The 19,237-nt window shown below is 43.3% G+C and overlaps 1 pseudogene; it reads right to left on the bottom strand.

The window, feature by feature from the left end:
* Window positions 1-12,349: 12,349 nt before the first annotated feature.
* On the bottom strand, window positions 12,350-14,549 carry LOC142921758 (uncharacterized; annotated as a pseudogene).
* Between the last annotated feature and the right edge of the window lie 4,688 nt (window positions 14,550-19,237).

Raw genomic sequence — 19,237 nt, 5'->3', positions numbered from 1 at the left:
TTGTCATACCGAGCTGCGCTGAGTGCATTTGCTCCATCAGACCAATTCTGCGGAGGAAGCGACAGAGGAAGCGTCAGCTGCTGACAGAAAAAAATAATATCCACACCATCTACACGTCAGTATCGAGGCACAGATGAATGTATATATAGTCACATGTGACTTACACGTCTATACTTATTCATATATTCATGATGCAGTGAAAAAGTTTCCCAAATTCATCACAGGGCTGTTATGGCACACAATGAGAGGGCAAATGGTCATAAACGTGCCTGGAAGCCCTCGTATCTTCAAAATGAATGTTCACCCAAAACTCCGAGCACACAATTTCGGCTGTCTGGCTACAAAAGGAATATTTACGGGGGCTAAATTCAGCTGACATAGCAAAGGGTGTTGGAAACAATACCATTTGTGTTATGCATAAATTAATGTTCAATCGCAACTTAGAGGTGTGAATCCAGGCTCAGATGTCCTTAAATGCTGGGATGAACAGTTCCGACTTCAGCTGAATGTGTGTGCTGTGTTCACCTCCAGTTTCCATTCTTATAAAGAGTTCCAGAGGAAAACAAAAGTAAACTATTGTTGTGCTATGACGTCCGTGTTCAACAGAGTTAATAGACGTTACTGCAAACACAAACTACACTGTCACTGGGTAAACAGGCGGTGGCGTGTCTAGAATCATGCCTGGCCACCTTCATCTGTTTGGCATGAATGCTTCCTCACTCCACCAAGTAATTAATTGAGGATCAACGAACACAGCCGAGGCTAACTGAAGTTTGCGTGTCTCTCTCCGTGGTGAGATGTTAACTACCTCACCTGGTATACAGGAAGTCGTGGGTTCGATCCCGACCCTGACGCCTGCTGTATATTTGGAGTTTGCGCGTCACTCCGTTTAGCGTCTTTGACCGATAGACATTGATACACGTCTTCTTGTTTCTTTCGGTAAAGTTACGTAGATAGAAAATAACAATAACAGATAATACAATTACATTAAATAAAGACCACTTGTGTTGCGATCAAAACGTGGGTTTTTTTGTTGCTTTATTTAATATTTTTTATGTTTATTATGTTATTGTTATTTTATTTTCTATCTACGTGACTTTACCGAAAGAACCAAGAATATTAATTCCTGCAGTCACCAAAGTTTTAAGTCAAAACATTCACACACGTTGACAAAGCCTCACCTTGTGTTGTTGTGGGCAGGTCGCTTCTGATAACAAGAGCGGTATAGCAGCTCAAGCGGGCTTGGCCTGCTAACAAAAGAAAATAAAAACTACGTGAATATTGACAATAAAACAAAGTTACAAAGTGGCGAGCCGGGTGAAGACAAATTAAACTTAAGCGAGATAATTAAAGTAAACGCAATCAGGCGAGGGCAGGAGGCAAGGCCCCGCGTGGCTAGGCCCCGCGTTGTAAAGTTCCAACCTGGACATCGATTCCCATGCTCGCTGCTACTCAACTGACATCCCTACGAGAGAGCGAGGCTCTACCTTGGTAAACAACAACCACCACCACAACAACCACAACAACAACCACAATCGCAATGAGAATTTCTCACCTCGGATTTCAGTGCAGGAAGCGATAGCTTCCTGTTACCTCGTGACGTCACGCGGCAGCAGGTGACGTGACGTCACATCCGGGGTACGAGACACGCTCCTCCCACAATAAGCGGCTCCGTAACTAAATAAATTAGAGAATAAATAAATTATGTTAATGTAACTCGTCCCATATGTCGTGGGCAATGAACTCGTCGCAAACTCGCGACGGCTTTAACGAATAAACTCGCGACGGCTTTAACGAATAAATTATGTTAATGAGTTGCCGTCACTGGGCGTAGCTTTGCCCAAACAAGGATTGTCACTGGAACGCAATCGGCAGAGACCCAAGCGGAGGTGACGTCACGTTCAAGAGTGCGGTGGAATACCTTGGTGATGTCACTAACGAGGTACACCTCCCCCTGGCGATCCACGCCGATGAAGTCATGCTGAGTGGTGACGTCACACAGCGGGGTTGGAGTTTAAGTTGATTTAGATTCATTTTCATTGCTCCCTCCCATTGGTGCGTGGGCTCAGCTACAACAACAACGTGGACATTATTGTGTATACACTGTGTGTGTGTGTACACTGTGTGTGTACACTGTGTGTGTGTATACACTGTGTGTGTACACTGTGTGTGTGTACACTGTGTGTGTACACTGTGTGTGTGTGTCCACAATGTGTATGTGTACACTGTGTGTGTGTACACTGTGTGTACACAATGTGTGTGTGTGTACACTGTGTGTGTGTACACTGTGTGTATACACTGTGTGTGTGTACACTGTGTGTATACACTGTGTGTGTGTACACTGTGTGTGTACACTGTGTGTGTGTGTGTACACTGTGTGTGTATATACACTGTGTGTGTACACTGTATGTATACACTGTGTGTGTGTACACTGTGTGTGTGTACACAATGCGTGTGTGTGTACACTGTGTGTGTCCACTCTGTGTGTATACACTGTGTGTGTACACTGTATGCACACAATGTGTGTGTACACTGTGTGTGTACAGTGTGTGTACACTGTGTGTGTGTACAGTGTGTGTACACTGTGTGTATACACTGTGTGTGTACACTGTGTGTGTACACTGTGTGTGTGTGTACACTGTGTGTATGCACTGTGTGTGTGTACACTGTGTGTGTGTGTACACAATGCGTGTGTGTGTACACTGTGTGTGTCCACTCTGTGTGTATACACTGTGTGTGTACACTGTATGCACACAATGTGTGTGTACACTGTGTGTGTGTACACTGTGTGTACACTGTGTGTGTACAGTGTGTGTACACTGTGTGTGTACAGTGTGTGTACACTGTGTGTACACGTACACACTGTGTGTACACTGTGTGTACACTGTGTGTGTGTACTCTGTGTGTGTGTACGTGTACACACAGTGTGTACTCTGTGTGTGCGTACACTGTGTGTGTATGTGTACACTGTATGTAGTGGGGGGCACAGGTGGTGCATTGGCCAGTCATCTCAGTTAGTCGACCCATGGCATCTTTTCATCAATTTAATTTCAATTTATTATTTTTATTTGTTATTATTTTATTATTAAAATGTTTACTTATTATTTGTATCTTTTATTGTTCTGTCTACGTGACTTTACCGAAAGAACCAGGAATATGGTAGCACATTCTCTATTTATTGCCGAGGTTCAAGGTTCAAATCCGACAGGCATATCTGGCAACCCCAGTAACATTCACCACAATATGCGCAGTCTGCTTAACAGCGGATGTCAAACAAACCACTGTGTCACTCACCACGCACATTGCATGTTGGTGTCACGGTCAAAATTGTGGCAATTCCAGTAACACTATCCAGAAACTAAACCAAGGAGATGACGCGTCAATGATCGCCCCCTACCGACAGACTCATGCCACGTGCAGGCCGGTGCTGGGCCACCTTGTGCCACACAGGGGCAGCTGCCACTAGGGGGCGCCCTTCCATTGTTTGAGATGAGGTTCGATACGAACACCGAGTTGCTGAGGCAATTAGGCAAGCGACTTATGAGTGCAAATGTTATATATATTATTGGTTCTTTCGGTAAAGTCACGTTGAAGGGAAACAATAAAATAATAAAATATATATAAAACAATAAAATTCTCACGACGTTTCGACTGTAACACAAGCAGCCATCATCAGGTGTGAAAACCAACGGCAAGAACATTTGAAAGAAGTGGCGGTTTGCATTTATTTATTAACGTTAGCGCCACGGAGAGTGATTTGATAGTTTATTTAGAAGGACGGGTCCATCTATGTTCGGAAAAGAGGGGGAAGACGAAAAATTAATGTATTTTTCGATTTAAAGCTTTCGTGACTGCAAGGATTCATCTTCTTTGGTTCTTTCGGTAAAGTCACGTAGAATGAGAATAAAATAATAAATTGATAAAATAACACATTAATATTCTCACGACGTTTCGGCCACAACACAAGCGGCCTTCATCAGGTGAAGGGACAAGACTGTCTGGTAGGACAGCGCTGGAGTGAGAGAGCCACGTTCAGATCACGGCTTTTAAGCTGTGTGAGAGGAACAAAGAGCCTTGACGAAGGAATTAGCATAAAATTTAGCATTGAAAAGGCTGAATGATTAGCTTGTGACTGGTCACAGAAATAGCTATGTTAAAAGTTAAAGCATACACATCCGCAGAGGCACCCATTGTTAAAAGGAATTAGCATAGAATTTAGCATTGAAATAGCTAAATTAAGGCATTCTCTTGTAACTGCTACAGAAATAGTTACGTTGAAGTCAGAGCATACACATTCACCGAGGCACTTAGTACAAATTCATCAGGTGAAGGGGGCGAGACTGTCTGGTAGGACAGCGCTGGAGTGAAAAAAGCCACGTTCAGATCACGACCTTTAAGCTGTGTCAGAAGAAACAAAGCGCCTTGACAAAGGAATTAACATATAATTTAGCATTGAAATGGCGGAGTGATTAGCTTGTGACTGGTCACAGAAATGGCTATGTTAAAGTTAAAGCATACACATCCGCAGAGGCACCCCTTGACAAAGGAATTAGCATAGAATTTAGCAATGAAATAGCTGAGTGATTAGCTTGTAACTGGTCACAGAAATAGGTATGTTTAAAGTCAGAGCATACACATTCACTGAGGCACCTAGTACAAATCAAACAGAAGAATTTAGCATTGAAATAACTAGGCGAATTTAGCATTGAAATAACTGAGTGATTAGCTAGTGACTGGTCACAGAAATGGCTATGTTGAAGTCAAGGTCTACACATCTGAGCTATTCACAGTAACTGGGTATACAATACAATGTATAATGAATACTACATAGTGAACCAATAAAAAACTAAAATGTAAATTACCTTAATGTTATCAATAAACTCTATATTCTCCAATCAGCTAAGCTACCAACAATAAGTCGTTATATATCACAATGCTATATGGCGAAAAAATGGGTGGATTCTTACCCTCAAATTTAGCAACACGGATAGCTACGGGCCCCGGTCAGACGGACGAGTTCATCCAAGGTCGGAACAGAGGAGGGGGAGAGAGACAGCTGCGAGGCGCTATTATACTCCATGTTGTAAACCATACCATTAACCGTGGTGTGAGAGGTATTAAGAGTCAATGCTGGTGAAAGAGCTGCGGTCTGAAGGTCATCGTAAAATACAATTAATTAAGAACGGAAATGGTTTAAAACATCTTTCCAATGGTTACTAAGCCAGAATCCATCTTCTCGGTTGAAATTGTCTCTGTGCTTGTATATGTGAATGGCCTCATGAACGAATCTCTCATGGTAGCCGGTTGGTTTGCAAAGAACCTCCGTCTTGGAGAAGTCAATGTCATGTGAGCCCACTGAATTATAACAGTGATCTGCCACGGCAGAGGAGTTCGTCCTACCGTGTTTCAAGTCTGCTTTATGTTCACGGATGCGGTCCGAGATATGTCGTTTGGTTTCTCCAATGTAGCTACTACCACAGAGGCACTTTAGTTTGTAAATGCCCGGGTACTGTATGTCTGGAACAACATCTTTTACAGATGGAACTAGATCACGGATTTTATGTATTGTGTTGAATCGGACCTGGATCTTGTGTTTATTCAGGATTTTGGAGATCTTTTTAGTGACCCCTGCAATGTAGGGTAAGGTGATGGTTTTGCGTGGCTCCACAAGAGAATCCTTCTTCATGACTGGAGTGATGGCTTTGCGGATTGTGGTGTCGGAGTAACTATTAGCCCTGAGAGCCTGGTGTACGTGCTTGATTTCAATGGTAATGTGTTCCTGGTCGGAAATGCATTGGGCTCTATGGTATAGTCTTGATGATGGAGTTCTTCTGGGATGGATGGTTGTGGGAATCCGGTTTCAAGTAAGCATCTGTATGGGTGGCTTTCCTGTAGACAGAGTGGCTCATTGAACCATCATGTCTCGTTTTAATTAAGACATCCAAAAAGGGTAGTTTGCCATCTTTTTCGACCTCCATGGTAAATCTGATGGCTGGGTGTATGGAATTGATGTGGTCGCGGAATTGGTCTAGAGCAGGCTGGCCATGTGGCCAGATGACAAAGGTGTCATCCACGTACCTCTTCCATAAGGTCGGGCGTAGAGTGGCAGTCTGGATGGCGTCAGTTTCAAATTTTTCCATGAATACGTTGGCTACAACCGGAGATAGGGGGGAGCCCGAACTCGATCAGTTAGACAAGACACTCTACAAATCACACTTAACATTGACAGCAACAATGTCTACATTGGATTGGGAACATGTAGACAATATGACTACCTCTTCGGCTGCCACTGTCGACCAAATGTAGGGACAATTTGATTTCCAAATTCAATCACCTCTCCAGCAAAAAATCGGACCCACACACCAAAAAGATAGACGTCGACAAAGTCGTAATTAATCGCAGTAACAGTTCCATTTCTGATGGTCTGAAATCCGTTTTAGCTAAAGGTCTAAACTTTGCTGTCACACCGAGACACTTACCGGTTAATGATAGCATTGCCCATGTCGACGTTGCACTCAAGGGCTTGAGTCCCATCGCAGACGTAGCAAGATCTGAAATCGCTGCAACCCTCAAAAACGCTAAGTTGCCACCCAGCAACATCAGCAAAGACGAACGTTTTGAATTATCTCAATCAAAAAAGGGGATGATATTTTCATCCTCTCAGCCGACAAGGGCAATGCCACTGTCATCATGGACAAAACAGAATATAACAACAAAATTCAAGAACTACTCAACGATGGCAGCTAGACAAAAATAAAAAGAGATCCCACCAACAGCCTGGTTACCAAAACGAACAAAATCATTTCTGATTCAACAGCATTAATTGATGAGACCAAACAGTTCTCGTTGAAACCCTCTGCTGCCAGACCTCCAAGATTATATGGCCTTCCAAAGATACACAAAGAAGATACACCCCTTCGTCCCATCGTCTCTACTATCAACTCCCCCACCTATAAACTGGCACGTTTTCTTGCTGATATACTGCGACCTTTCACTGGAAAAAACACCTCTGCGGTACTAAATTCTACTCACCTGGTATCGACAATCAAAGGCATTTGCCTGTCCCCAGACGACCTGCTTGTCAGTTTTGATGTGTTGTCCTTGTTCACCAAAGTCCCGGTACCTGACACCATCGCTATCATTGAAGACCTGGTTCATCAAGGACTGCACACTGATGTACCCCCCCTGGTGAGACATTGCTTAACCAACACATACTTCAACTGGAATGGAACTTTCTACAAACAAACTGAGGGCACCCCAATGGGCTCCCCCCTATCTCCGGTTGTAGCCAACGTATTCATGGAAAAATTTGAAACTGACGCCATCCAGACTGCCACTCTACGCCCGACCTTATGGAAGAGGTACGTGGATGACACCTTTGTCATCTGGCCACATGGCCAGCCTGCTCTAGACCAATTCCGCGACCACATCAATTCCATACACCCAGCCATGAGATTTACCATGGAGGTCGACAAAGATGGCAAACTACCCTTTTTGGATGTCTTAATTAAAAAGAGACATGATGGTTCAATGAGCCACTCTGTCTACAGGAAAGCCACCCATACAGATGCTTACTTGAAACCGGATTCCCACCACCATCCATCCCAGAAGAACTCCCTCATCAAGACTCTATACTATAGAGCCCAATGCATTTCCGACCAGGAACACATTACCAATGAACTCAAGCATGTACACCAGGCTCTCAGGGCTAATGGTTACTCCGACTACACAATCCGCAAAGCCATCACTCCAGTCATGAAGAAGGATTCTCTTGTGGAGCCACTCAAAACCATCACCTTACCCTACATTGCAGGGGTCACTAAAAAGATCTCCAAAATCCTGAATAAACACAAGATCCAGGTCCGATTCAACACAATACATAAAATCCGTGATCTAGTTCCATCTGTAAAAGATGCTGTTCCAGACATACAGTACCCGGGCGTTTACAAACTAAAGTGCCTCTGTGGTAGTAGCTACATTGGAGAAACCAAACGACATATCTCGGACCGCATCCGTGAACATAAAGCAGACTTGAAACACGGTAGGACGAACTCCTCTGCCGTGGCAGATCACTGTTATAATTCAGTGGGCTCACATGACATTGACTTCTCCAAGACGGAGGTTATTTGCAAACCAACCGGCTACCATGAGAGATTCGTTCATGAGGCCATTCACATATACAAGCACAGAGACAATTTCAACCGAGAAGATGGATTCTGGCTTAGTAACCATTGGAAACGTTTTAAACCATTTCTGTTCTTAATTAATTGTATTTTACGATGACCTTCAGACCGCAGCTCTTTCACCAGCATTGACTCTTAATACCTCTCACACCACGGTTAATGGTATGGTTTACAACATGGAGTATAATAGCGCCTCGCAGCTGTCTCTCTCCCCCTCCTCTGTTCCGACCTTGGATGAACTCGTCCGTCTGACCGGGGCCCGTAGCTATCCGTGTTGCTAAATTTGAGGGTAAGAATCCACCCATTTTTTCGCCATATAGCATTGTGATATGTAACGACTTATTGTTGGTAGCTTAGCTGATTGGAGAATATAGAGTTTATTGATAACATTAAGGTAATTTACATTTTAGTTTTTTTATTGGTTCACTATATAGTATTCATTATACATTGTATTGTATACCCAGTTACTGTGAATAGCTCAGATGTGTAGACCTTGACTTCAACATAGCCATTTCTGTGACCAGTCACTAGCTAATCACTCAGTTATTTCAATGCTAAATTCGCCTAGTTATTTCAATGCTAAATTCTCCTGTTTGATTTGTACTAGGTGCCTCGGTGAATGTGTATGCTCTGACTTTAAACATAGCTATTTCTGTGACCAGTTACAAGCTATTCACTCAGCTATTTCATTGCTAAATTCTATGCTAATTCCTTTGTCAAGGTGTGTCTCTGCGGAGGTGTATGCTTTAACTTAGCTATTTCAATGCTAAATTCTATGCTAATTCCTTTGTCAAGGGGTGCCTCTGCGGATGTGTATGCTTTAACTTTAACATAGCCATTTCTGTGACCAGTCACAAGCTAATCACTCGGCCATTTTAATGCTAAATTATATGCTAATTCCTTTGTCAAGGCGCTTTATTTCTTCTGACACAGCTTAAAGGTCGTGATCTGAACGTGGCTTTTTTCACTCCAGCGCTGTCCTACCAGACAGTCTCGTCCCTTCACCTGATGAAGGTCGCTTGTGTTGTGGCCAAAACGTCGTGAGAATATTATTGTGTTATTTTATTTGATCAATTTATTATTTTATTCTCATTCTACGTGACTTTACCGAAAGAACCAAATAAAATTAATGTATGTTGTCTGAAAGCCACCGTAAGTGTGAACAATCAATTAAGACCTGAAATGGTTTATCAAATCCTTCCAATGATTGCTAAGCCAGAATCCATCTTCTCGGTTGAAATTGTCTACGTCGGGAGAATTTTATTGTTTTACATATATTTTATTATTTTGTTTCCCTTCAACGTGACTTTACCGAAAGAGCTAAGAATATCAATCACTGCAATCACGAAAGCTTTAAATGCAAATGTTGATTATAACGTAGTGAATGCTTGGGAGCTTAATTGTCTCTCGCTCCTGCTCACAGATTTACCCAGCCCACAGCTCCACAGATACCAGCCGCTCCTCCTGGGCAGGTTCGGTTATGTACTGTGTGAAATAAGTTCCAGATACACACACAGAGACTCACACAGAGACCCATCGATTATCACGGTTGGCTACGTACGGTGCGAAATAAGTTCCAGATACACACACAGAGACTCACACAGAGACCCATAGATTAGCACGGTTGGCTACGTACTGTGCAAAATAAGTTCTAAATACACAGACTCAGAGACTCACTCAGAGACCCATAGATTAACACGGTTGGCTAGGTATGGTGCGAAAGAAGTTATGTACACACACACAGAGACCCATGGATTAACACGGTTGGCTACGTACGGTGCAAAAGTTACAGATAAACAAGTTTGAGTCGCGTGCCGTGGAAGTTGACCGGGCGCGTGTTGCTACTGACAGCCGTTGAATACGGTTGGATAGACGCTGATAGAGAGACACACACACAGACAAGACAGGCGGACAGACACAGACAAGAGGAACACAGAGACGACAGAGAGACACAGGCAGAAAGAAACACAGAGGCAAACAGATGACACAGACGGACAGAGAGATGTTGAATCGAACACACTGAACTCGCTCCATTGAAAGAGATTCCTCGATCTTCGCAATGCCCGGAAGTCGTTCTTATTTTTATTGATTTAATTGCGTGTGGTGTGTACGTGCAAGCAATGTGGGATATCGATGTACACAGATATGAACAAGATCAGCAGACAAGACGTCTTTAATTTAATCGGTCTCTCCACGAAACAAAGGAATGTTTAACACGAAATATAAATCCCACGGCCTTCGTGCGAGTCCATAATTACTGCAGCATTGCTTCAGTGCAAGCCAACTGTGGACCGGTTTTGGTGGACACTGTGTGTGTGTACACTGTGTGTGTGTACACTGTGTGTGTGTACACTGTGTGTGTGTACACTGTGTGTGTGTGTACACTGTGTGTGCAAGCCAACTGTGGACCGGTTTTTGGTGGACAATGTCTCAACAGCAGTGGGGCTTGCTTCAAGCCATGGTTGTGAACATCCAGACGTTAATCAGCAAGGAGCATTTCTAGTCCAAGTTCGACAAAATCTACGTCAACACGTAAGACAAAATTATCATTCGTGTTGCAGAGAATGTATCTCCTCTGCGTGTAACTTTAAGGTGGTATGCCTTGTAACTGATGAATGATCCGAGTGTGCTTCCTATTTCAAAGCCAATGAGTTGCTCCAGATGCTTCCTGAAACACAAAAGTACCCTTTGACCTGTATCACAAGAACAACGGGTCTCACCTGAGTTCTCTGTATAGGTTACTTCCAAAAACACACGCACTTTGTCCTAACATCACTTATTCAATGTTTGACCCTTATAAAAAATAAAGTGATGCATGTACACACAAAATCAGACAAGTGTTCATTCTAAATTTCGATTTAAAGCTTTTGTAACTGCAAGGATTCATCTTAAGTCATGTAGAATGAAAATAAAATAAAATAATAAATTAGTAAAATAACACAATAAAGCTATTTCTATGACCAGTCTATTTCTATGACCAGTCACAAGCTAATCACTCAGCTATTTCAATGCTAAATTCTCCTGTTTTATATGTAAACCCCTTTGTCCAGGTGCCTCACCTCTCTAAACCAGCTTAAAAGACACTACGAATCTTAACAGCGTTCATTGAAGCTCTGTCGTCCCGACAGGTCTGTTCCTTTCACCTGTAGGCCACTTGTGTTGTGGCCGAAACGTCGTGAGAATTTTATTATGTTATTTTATTAATTTATTAATTTATTCTCATTCTACGTGACTTTACCGAAAGAACCAAAGAAGATGTTCATTCTAAATTATTGACTGGAATTTTAACAAAATTTAATTACTGCAGTGAAATCTACTGCATCAGATAACATCTGATTAAAAAGCTATTTAAAAAAATATGCACCGTCTTCTTAACAGTGGATGTAAAACATACTATTGCGTCATTCAAAACGAGTAGGCCATTGCATGCTGGCGAATTCTAAACATTAGCGACAAATTACAAAACTGAGATGAAACATCAATCATCGCCCCCTACTGACAGCCTCTTGTTCACATACTCTTTGGTTCTTTCAGTAAAGTCACGTAGGTAGAAAAAATAATAATAGATCACGATGTTTCGATCGTAACACAAGCAGTCGTCCTCAGGCGGAAAAAAATATATGCAGGCCCGTGCAGGGCCACCACCCGGTGCCACACAGGGGCAGCTGCTACTTGGGGATGCTCTTCGAGTGTTTCAGACTAGATACAAAACTCCGAGTTGCCGAGGCGATTAAGCAAGCACCGAGTAAATGTAATTATTATAACATAGTGAATGCTTGGGGGCTTCTTGGCTCTCACTCCTGGTCAGAGATCTCCCCAATCCACGGGTCCACAAAGACTGTCCGCTCGCTCTTACTCTGCAGGTTGAACCTAGGAATTGAGTGTTCAACTTCACATTCTTTTCATTAAAGGCCTGTGACAAAGGTGCATCTATTGTAGCGCCCGTCTCAAGCTTACACATCTATCGGGTCTCCATTTGACTTTGTATTGTCTAGGAGCAAGTCCACCCACACCTCCACTTCCATGAATTGCTGGGAGTTGCCTCGCTCTGCCTCAGTCAGAATTCTCCTCCTGTTTTACGACGTGAAGGTCCCATTTTAGAGTTGAATCTTCATCTTCACATTTCACCTTCACTTCTTCGCTATTCACCATCACTTCTTCCCTCTTCACCATCACCTCTTCATATTTCACCTCGATACCTTTAAAAGTGTCCAAGCTGGGATTTTCTTCCGGTTCTTGTTTCATGATGGGCTTATTGTGGCACTTTGACTTTCACAAGCTGATTTCAGACTCCACTCCTTGTGGATCTTCTGATGCTTCTGTGTTCTCTGGTGTACTTGAAGATTTTATGAATGTGCAAACACCTTGCTGCAGAGTGCACCTGAAGAGTTTCTCTCCCGTGTGAGTTCTCTGGTGTACTTTAAGATGTGGTGACTGTGAAAACGCCTTCCCGCACAGAGTGCACTTGAAGGGTTTCTCTCCCGTGTGTGTTCTCTCGTGTACTTGAAGATTTGATGACTGTGCAAACATCATCCCACACAAAATGCACCTGAAGGGTTTCTCTCCTGTGTGTATTCTCTGGTGTTTTTTAAGAACAGATGACAGTGAAAATGCCTTCCCACACACAGTGCACTGGAATGGTTTCTCTCCTGTGTGTGTTCTCTGGTGTTTTTTAAGAACAGTTGACTGTGAAAATGCCTTCCCACACACACTGCACTTGAAGGGTTTCTCTCCCGTGTGTGTTCTCTGGTGTACTACAAGAGTAGATGAATGTGCAAACGCCTTCCCACACATCGTGCACATGAAGGGTTTCACTCCTGTGTGTGTTCTCTGGTGTGTTACAAGAGCAGATGAATGTGCAAACGCCTTCCCACACACACTGCACCTGAAGGGTTTCTCTCCCGTGTGTGTTCTCTGGTGTATTACAAGAGCAGATGAACGTGGAAACGCCTTCCAACACACACTGCACTTGAAGGGTTTCTCTCCCGTGTGAGTTCTCTGGTGTACTTTAAGATGTGGTGACTGTGAAAACGCCTTCCCGCACAGAGTGCACTTGAAGGGTTTCTCTCCCGTGTGTGTTCTCTCGTGTACTTGAAGATATGATGACTGTGCAAATATCATCCCACACAAAATGCACCTGAAGGGTTTCTCTCCTGTGTGTATTCTCTGGTGTTTTTTAAGAACAGATGACAGTGAAAATGCCTTCCCACACACAGTGCACTTGAATGGTTTCTCTCCTGTGTGTGTTCTCTGGTGTTTTTTAAGAACAGTTGACTGTGAAAATGCCTTCCCACACACACTGCACTTGAAGGGTTTCTCTCCCGTGTGTGTTCTCTGGTGTTTTACAAGAGTAGATGAATGTGCAAACGCCTTCCCACACATCGTGCACCTGAAGGGTTTCACTCCCGTGTGTGTTCTCTGGTGTATTACAAGAGCAGATGAACGTGGAAACGCCTTCCCACACACACTGCACTTGAAGGGTCTCTCTCCCGTGTGTGCTCTCTGGTGTATTACAAGAGCAGATGAACGTGGAAACGCCTTCCCACACACACTGCACTTGAAGGGTTTCTCTCCCGTGTGTGTTCTCTGGTGTTCTACAAGAGAAGATGAATGTGAAAACGCCTTCCCAACCACAGTGCACTTGAAGGGTTTCTCTCCCGTGTGTGTTCTCTGGTGTTTTTGCAGATTTGATGAATGTGCAAATGCCTTCCCCCACACAGTGCACTTGAAGGGTTTCTCTCCTGTGTGTGCTCTCTGGAGGGTCTGAAGAACTGATGGCTATGCAAATGCCTTCCCAGACACAGTGCACTTAAAGGGTTTCTCTCCTGTGTGTGTTCTCTGGTGTACTTGAAGATGTGGGGACTGTGAAAATGCCTTTCCACACACAGTGCACTTGAAGGGTTTCACTCCCGTGTGTGTTCTCTGGTGTGTTACAAGAGCAGATGAACGTGCAAACGCCTTCCCACACACACTGCACTTGAAGGGTTTCTCTCCTGTGTGTGTTCTCTGGTGTTCTTTAAGAATAGATGACCGTGAAAATGCCTTCCCACACACAGTGCACTTGAAGGGTTTCTCTCCCGTGTGTGTTCTCTGGTGTATTTTAAGAGCAAATGACCGAGCAAATGCCTTGTTACACACACTGCACTTGAAGGGTTTCTCTCCCGTGTGTGTTCTCTGGTGTCTTTGCAGATTTGATGAACGTGCAAACGCCTTCCCACACATCATGCACTTGAAGGGTTTCTCTCCTGTGTGAGTTCTCTGGTGCCGTGTCAAATTTCTAGTCCGATCCGTGCTGTATGCACGCTGGTCGCATTGTTGACTTGTCATACCGAGCTGCTATGCTGACAGCATTTGCTCCATCAGACCAATTCTGCGGAGGAAGCGTCAGAGGAAGCGTCAGCTGCAGACAGAAAAAAATAATATCCACACCATCTACACGTCAGTATCGATGCACAGAGGAAAGCATATATACACAGTAACACGTGACTTACACGTCTATACTTATTCATATATTCATGATATAGTGGAAAAGTGTCCCAAATTCATCACACGGGCTGTTATGGCACACAATGAGAGGGCAAATGATTATTAACATGCCGGGAAGCCCTCGTATCTTCAAAATGAATGTTCACCCAAAACTCCGAGCACACAATTTCAGCTGTCTGGCTGCAAAAGTAATATTTATGAAAGCTAAATTCAGCTGACATAGGAGAGGGTGTTGAAAACAATACTATTTGTGTTATGCAGAAATTCATAAATTAATGTTCAATCGCAACTTAGAGGTGTGAATCCAGGCTCAGATGTCCTTAAATGCTGGGATGATCAGTTCCGACTTCAGCTGCATGTGCGTGCTGTGTTAACTTCCTGTTTCCATTCTTATGAAGAGTTCCAGAGGAAAACAAAAGTAAACTATTGTTACGCTATAACCTCCGTGTTCAACAGAGTTAATAGACTTTACTGCAAACACAAACTTGACACTGTCACTGAGTAAACAGGCGGTGGCGTGTCTAGAATCACGCCTGGCCACCTTCATCTGCTTGGCATGAATGCTTCCTCACTCCACCAAGTAATTAATTGAGGATCAACGAACATAGCCGAGGCTAACTGGAGTTTGCGTGTCTCTCTCCGTGGTGAGATGCTAACTACCTCACTAGGTATACAGGAAGTCGTGGGTTCGATCCCGACCCTGACGCCTGCTGTATAAATTTCGATTTAAAGCTTTCGTGACTGCAATGATTCATCTTCTTTGGTTCTTTCGGGCTCCCCCCTATCTCCGGTTGTAGCCAACGTATTCATGGAAAAATTTGAAACTGACGCCATCCAGACTGCCACTCTACGCCCGACCTTATGGAAGAGGTACGTTGATGACACCTTTGTCATCTGGCCACATGGCCAGCCTGCTCTAGACCAATTCCGCGACCACATCAATTCCATACACCCAGCCATCAGATTTACCATGGAGGTCGAAAAAGATGGCAAACTACCCTTTTTGGATGTCTTAATTAAAAGGAGACATGATGGTTCAATGAGCCACTCTGTCTACAGGAAAGCTACCCATACAGATGCTTACTTGAAACCGGATTCCCACCACCATCCATCCCAGAAGAACTCCCTCATCAAGACTCTATACCATAGAGCCCAATGCATTTCCGACCAGGAACACATTACCAGTGAACTCAAGCACGTACACCAGGCTCTCAGGGCTAATGGCTACTCCGACTACACAATCCGCAAAGCCATCACTCCAGTCATGAAGAAGGATCCTCTTGTGGAGCCACTCAAAACCATCACCTTACCCTACATGGCAGGGGTCACTAAAAAGATCTCCAAAATCCTGAATAAACACAAGATCCAGGTCCGATTCAACACAGTACATAAAATCCGTGATTTAGTTCCATCTGTAAAAAATGCTGTTCCAGACATACAGTACCCGGGCGTTTACAAACTAAAGTGCCTCTGTGGTAGTAGCTACATTGGAGAAACCAAAAGACATATCTCGGACCGCATCCGCGAACATAAAGCAGACTTGAAACATGGTAGGACGAACTCCTCTGCCGTGGCAGATCACTTTTATAATTCAGTGGGCTCACATGACATTGACTTCTCCAAGACGGAGGTTCTTTGCAAACCAACCGGCTACCATGAGAGATTCGTTCATGAGGCCATTCACATATACAAGCACAGAGACAATTTCAACCGAGAAGATGGATTCTGGCTTAGTAACCACTGGAAAGATGTTTTAAATCATTTCTGTTCTTAATTAATTGTATTTTTACGATGACCTTCAGACCGCAGCTCTTTCGCCAGCATTGCCTCTTAATACCTCTCACACCACGGTTAATGGTATGGTTTTACAACATGGAGTATACTAGGGCCTCGCAGCTGTCTCTCTCCCCCTCCTCTGTTCCGACCATGGACGAACTCGTCCGTCTGAACGGGGCCCGTAGCTATCCGTGGTGCTAAAGTTGAGGGTAAAAATCCACCCATTTTTTCGCCATATAGCATTGTGATATATAATGACTTATTGTTGGTAGCTTAGCTGATTGGAGAATATAGAGTTTATTGATAACATTAAGGTAATTTATATTTTAGTTTTTATTGGTTCACTATATAGTACTGTGAATAGCTCAGATGTGTAGGCCTTGACTTCAACATAGTCATTTCTGTGACCAGTCACTAGCTAATCACTCAGTTATTTCAATGCTAAATTCGCCTAGTTATTTCAATGCTAAATTCTCCTGTTTGATTTGTACTAAGTGCCTCGGTGAATGTGTATGGTCTGACTTTAACGTAGCTATTTCTGTGAGCAGTTACAAGCTAATCACTCAGCTATTTCAATGCTAAATTCTATGCTAATTCCATTGTCAAGGGGTGCCTCTGCGGATGTGTATGCTTTAACTTAGCTATTTCAATGCTAAATTCTATGCTAATTCCATTGTCAAGGGGTGCCTCTGCGGATGTGTATGCTTTAACTTTTAACATAACTATTTCTGTGACCAGTCACAAGCTAATCATTCAGCCATTTCAATGCTAAATTATATGCTAATTCCTTTGTCAAGGCGCTTTGTTCCTCTCACACAGCTTAAAGGCCGTGATCTGAACGTGGCTCTTTCACTCCAGCGCTGTCCTACCAGACAGTCTCGTCCCTTCACCTGATGAAGGCCGCTTGTGTTGTGGCCGAAACGTCGTGAGAATATTATTGTGTTATTTTATTTTATCAATTTATTATTTTATTCTCATTCTACTTGACTTTACCGAAAGAACTAAAGAAGATGAATCATTGCAGTCTTCCCACACACACTGCACTTGAAGGGTTTCTCTCCCGTGTGTGTTCTCTGGTGTACTTTAAGATGTGGTGACTGTGCAAACGCCTTCCCGCACAGAGTGCACCGGAAGGGTTTCTCTCCCGTGTGTGTTCTCTGGTGGGTCTGAAGAACTGATGGCCATGCAAATGCCTTGTTACACACAGTACATTTGAAGGGTTTCTCTCCTGTGCGAGTTCTCTGGTGCCGTGTCAAATTTCCAGTCCGGTCCGTGCTGTATGCACGCTGGTCGCATTGCTGACTTGTCGTACCGAGCTGCGCTGACTGCCTTTGCTCCATCAGAACAATTCTGCAGAGGAAGCGTCAGCTGCAGACAGAAAAACAGAATATCCACACCATCTACACGTCAGGCACAGAGGAATGCACACGTGACTTACACGTCTATACATATTAATATATTCATGATGTAGTGAAGTTTCCCAAATTCATCAGATTTGATGAACGTGCAAATGCCTTCACGCACACCCTGCAACTTGAAGGGTTTATCTCCCGTGTGTGTTCTCTGGTGTACTTATAGATGTGGTGACTGTGCAAACGCCTTCACGTACAGAGTGCACCTGAAGGGTTTCTCTCCACGGGCTGCTATGGCACACAATGATAGGGCAAATGTCATTAATATGCCTGGAAGCCCTCGTATCTTCAAAATGAATATTAACCCAAAACTCTAAGCACACAATTTCGGCTGACTATAAAAGGAATATTTACGAAAGCTAAATTCAGCGGACATAGCAAAGGGTGTTGAAAACAATACTATTTCTATTCTTAGTTTCTTCGGTAACGTCGTGAGAATTTTTTGTTTTATATATATTTTATTATTTTGTTGTTTCCCTTCAACGTGACTTTACCGAAAAAACTTAGAATATGAATTACTGCAGTCACGAAAGCTTTAAATTAAAATTTAATACTATTTCTGTTATGCAGAAATGCATTAATTAATGTTCAATCGCAACTTAGAGGTGTGAATCCAGGCTCAGATGTCCTTGAATGCTGGGTTGAACAGTTCTGACTTCAGCTGCATGTGTGTGCTGTGTTCACCTCCTGTTTCCATTCTTATAAAGAGTTCCAGAGGAAAACAAAATAAACTATTGCTTTGATACAACCTCCGTGTGCAATAGTTAATAGACTTTACTGCAAACACAAACTTGACACTGTCACACACTGCCATGAGTAAACAGGTGGTGGTGTGACCAGCACCATGCCTGGCCACCTTCATCTGCTCAGCATTAATTCTTCCTCACTCCACCAAGTAATGAATCGAGGATCAATCAACATAGCCGAGGCTATCCGTGTCTCTGTCTCTCTCTCCCCGTGGTGAAGGTGTTCCCCTCCACACATTCAGAGTCAACAGCGGCACGCGCTTAGCGTCTTTGACCGATAGATACATTGACGCACGTATTGTTGGTTCTTTCAGTAAAGTCACGTAGATAGAAAATAAAAATAACAGATTAAATTTAATAAGATAAAGACCACTTGTGTTGCGATCGAAACCTCGTGGGTTATCTCAATTAAAAAAGAGGGATGATATTGTCGTTCTCTCAGCCGACAAAGGCAATGCCACTGTCATCATGGACAAAACAGAATATAACAACAAAATTCAAGAACTACTCAACGATGGCAGCTATACAAAAATAAAAAGAGATCCCACCAACAGCCTGGTCACCAAAACGAACAAAATTATCTCTGATTCAACAGCATTAATTGATGAGATCAAACAGTTCTCGTTGAAACCCT

Source organism: Petromyzon marinus, unplaced genomic scaffold (genome assembly GCF_048934315.1).
Source record: "Petromyzon marinus isolate PM22_M1 ecotype Great Lakes invasive population unplaced genomic scaffold, UKy_Petmar_22M1.pri1.0 PM_G_Scaffold_9, whole genome shotgun sequence".
NCBI lineage: Eukaryota > Metazoa > Chordata > Hyperoartia > Petromyzontiformes > Petromyzontidae > Petromyzon > Petromyzon marinus.
Note: the sequence above shows the minus strand (reverse complement) of the source record. Positions and strands in the feature narration are given on the sequence as shown.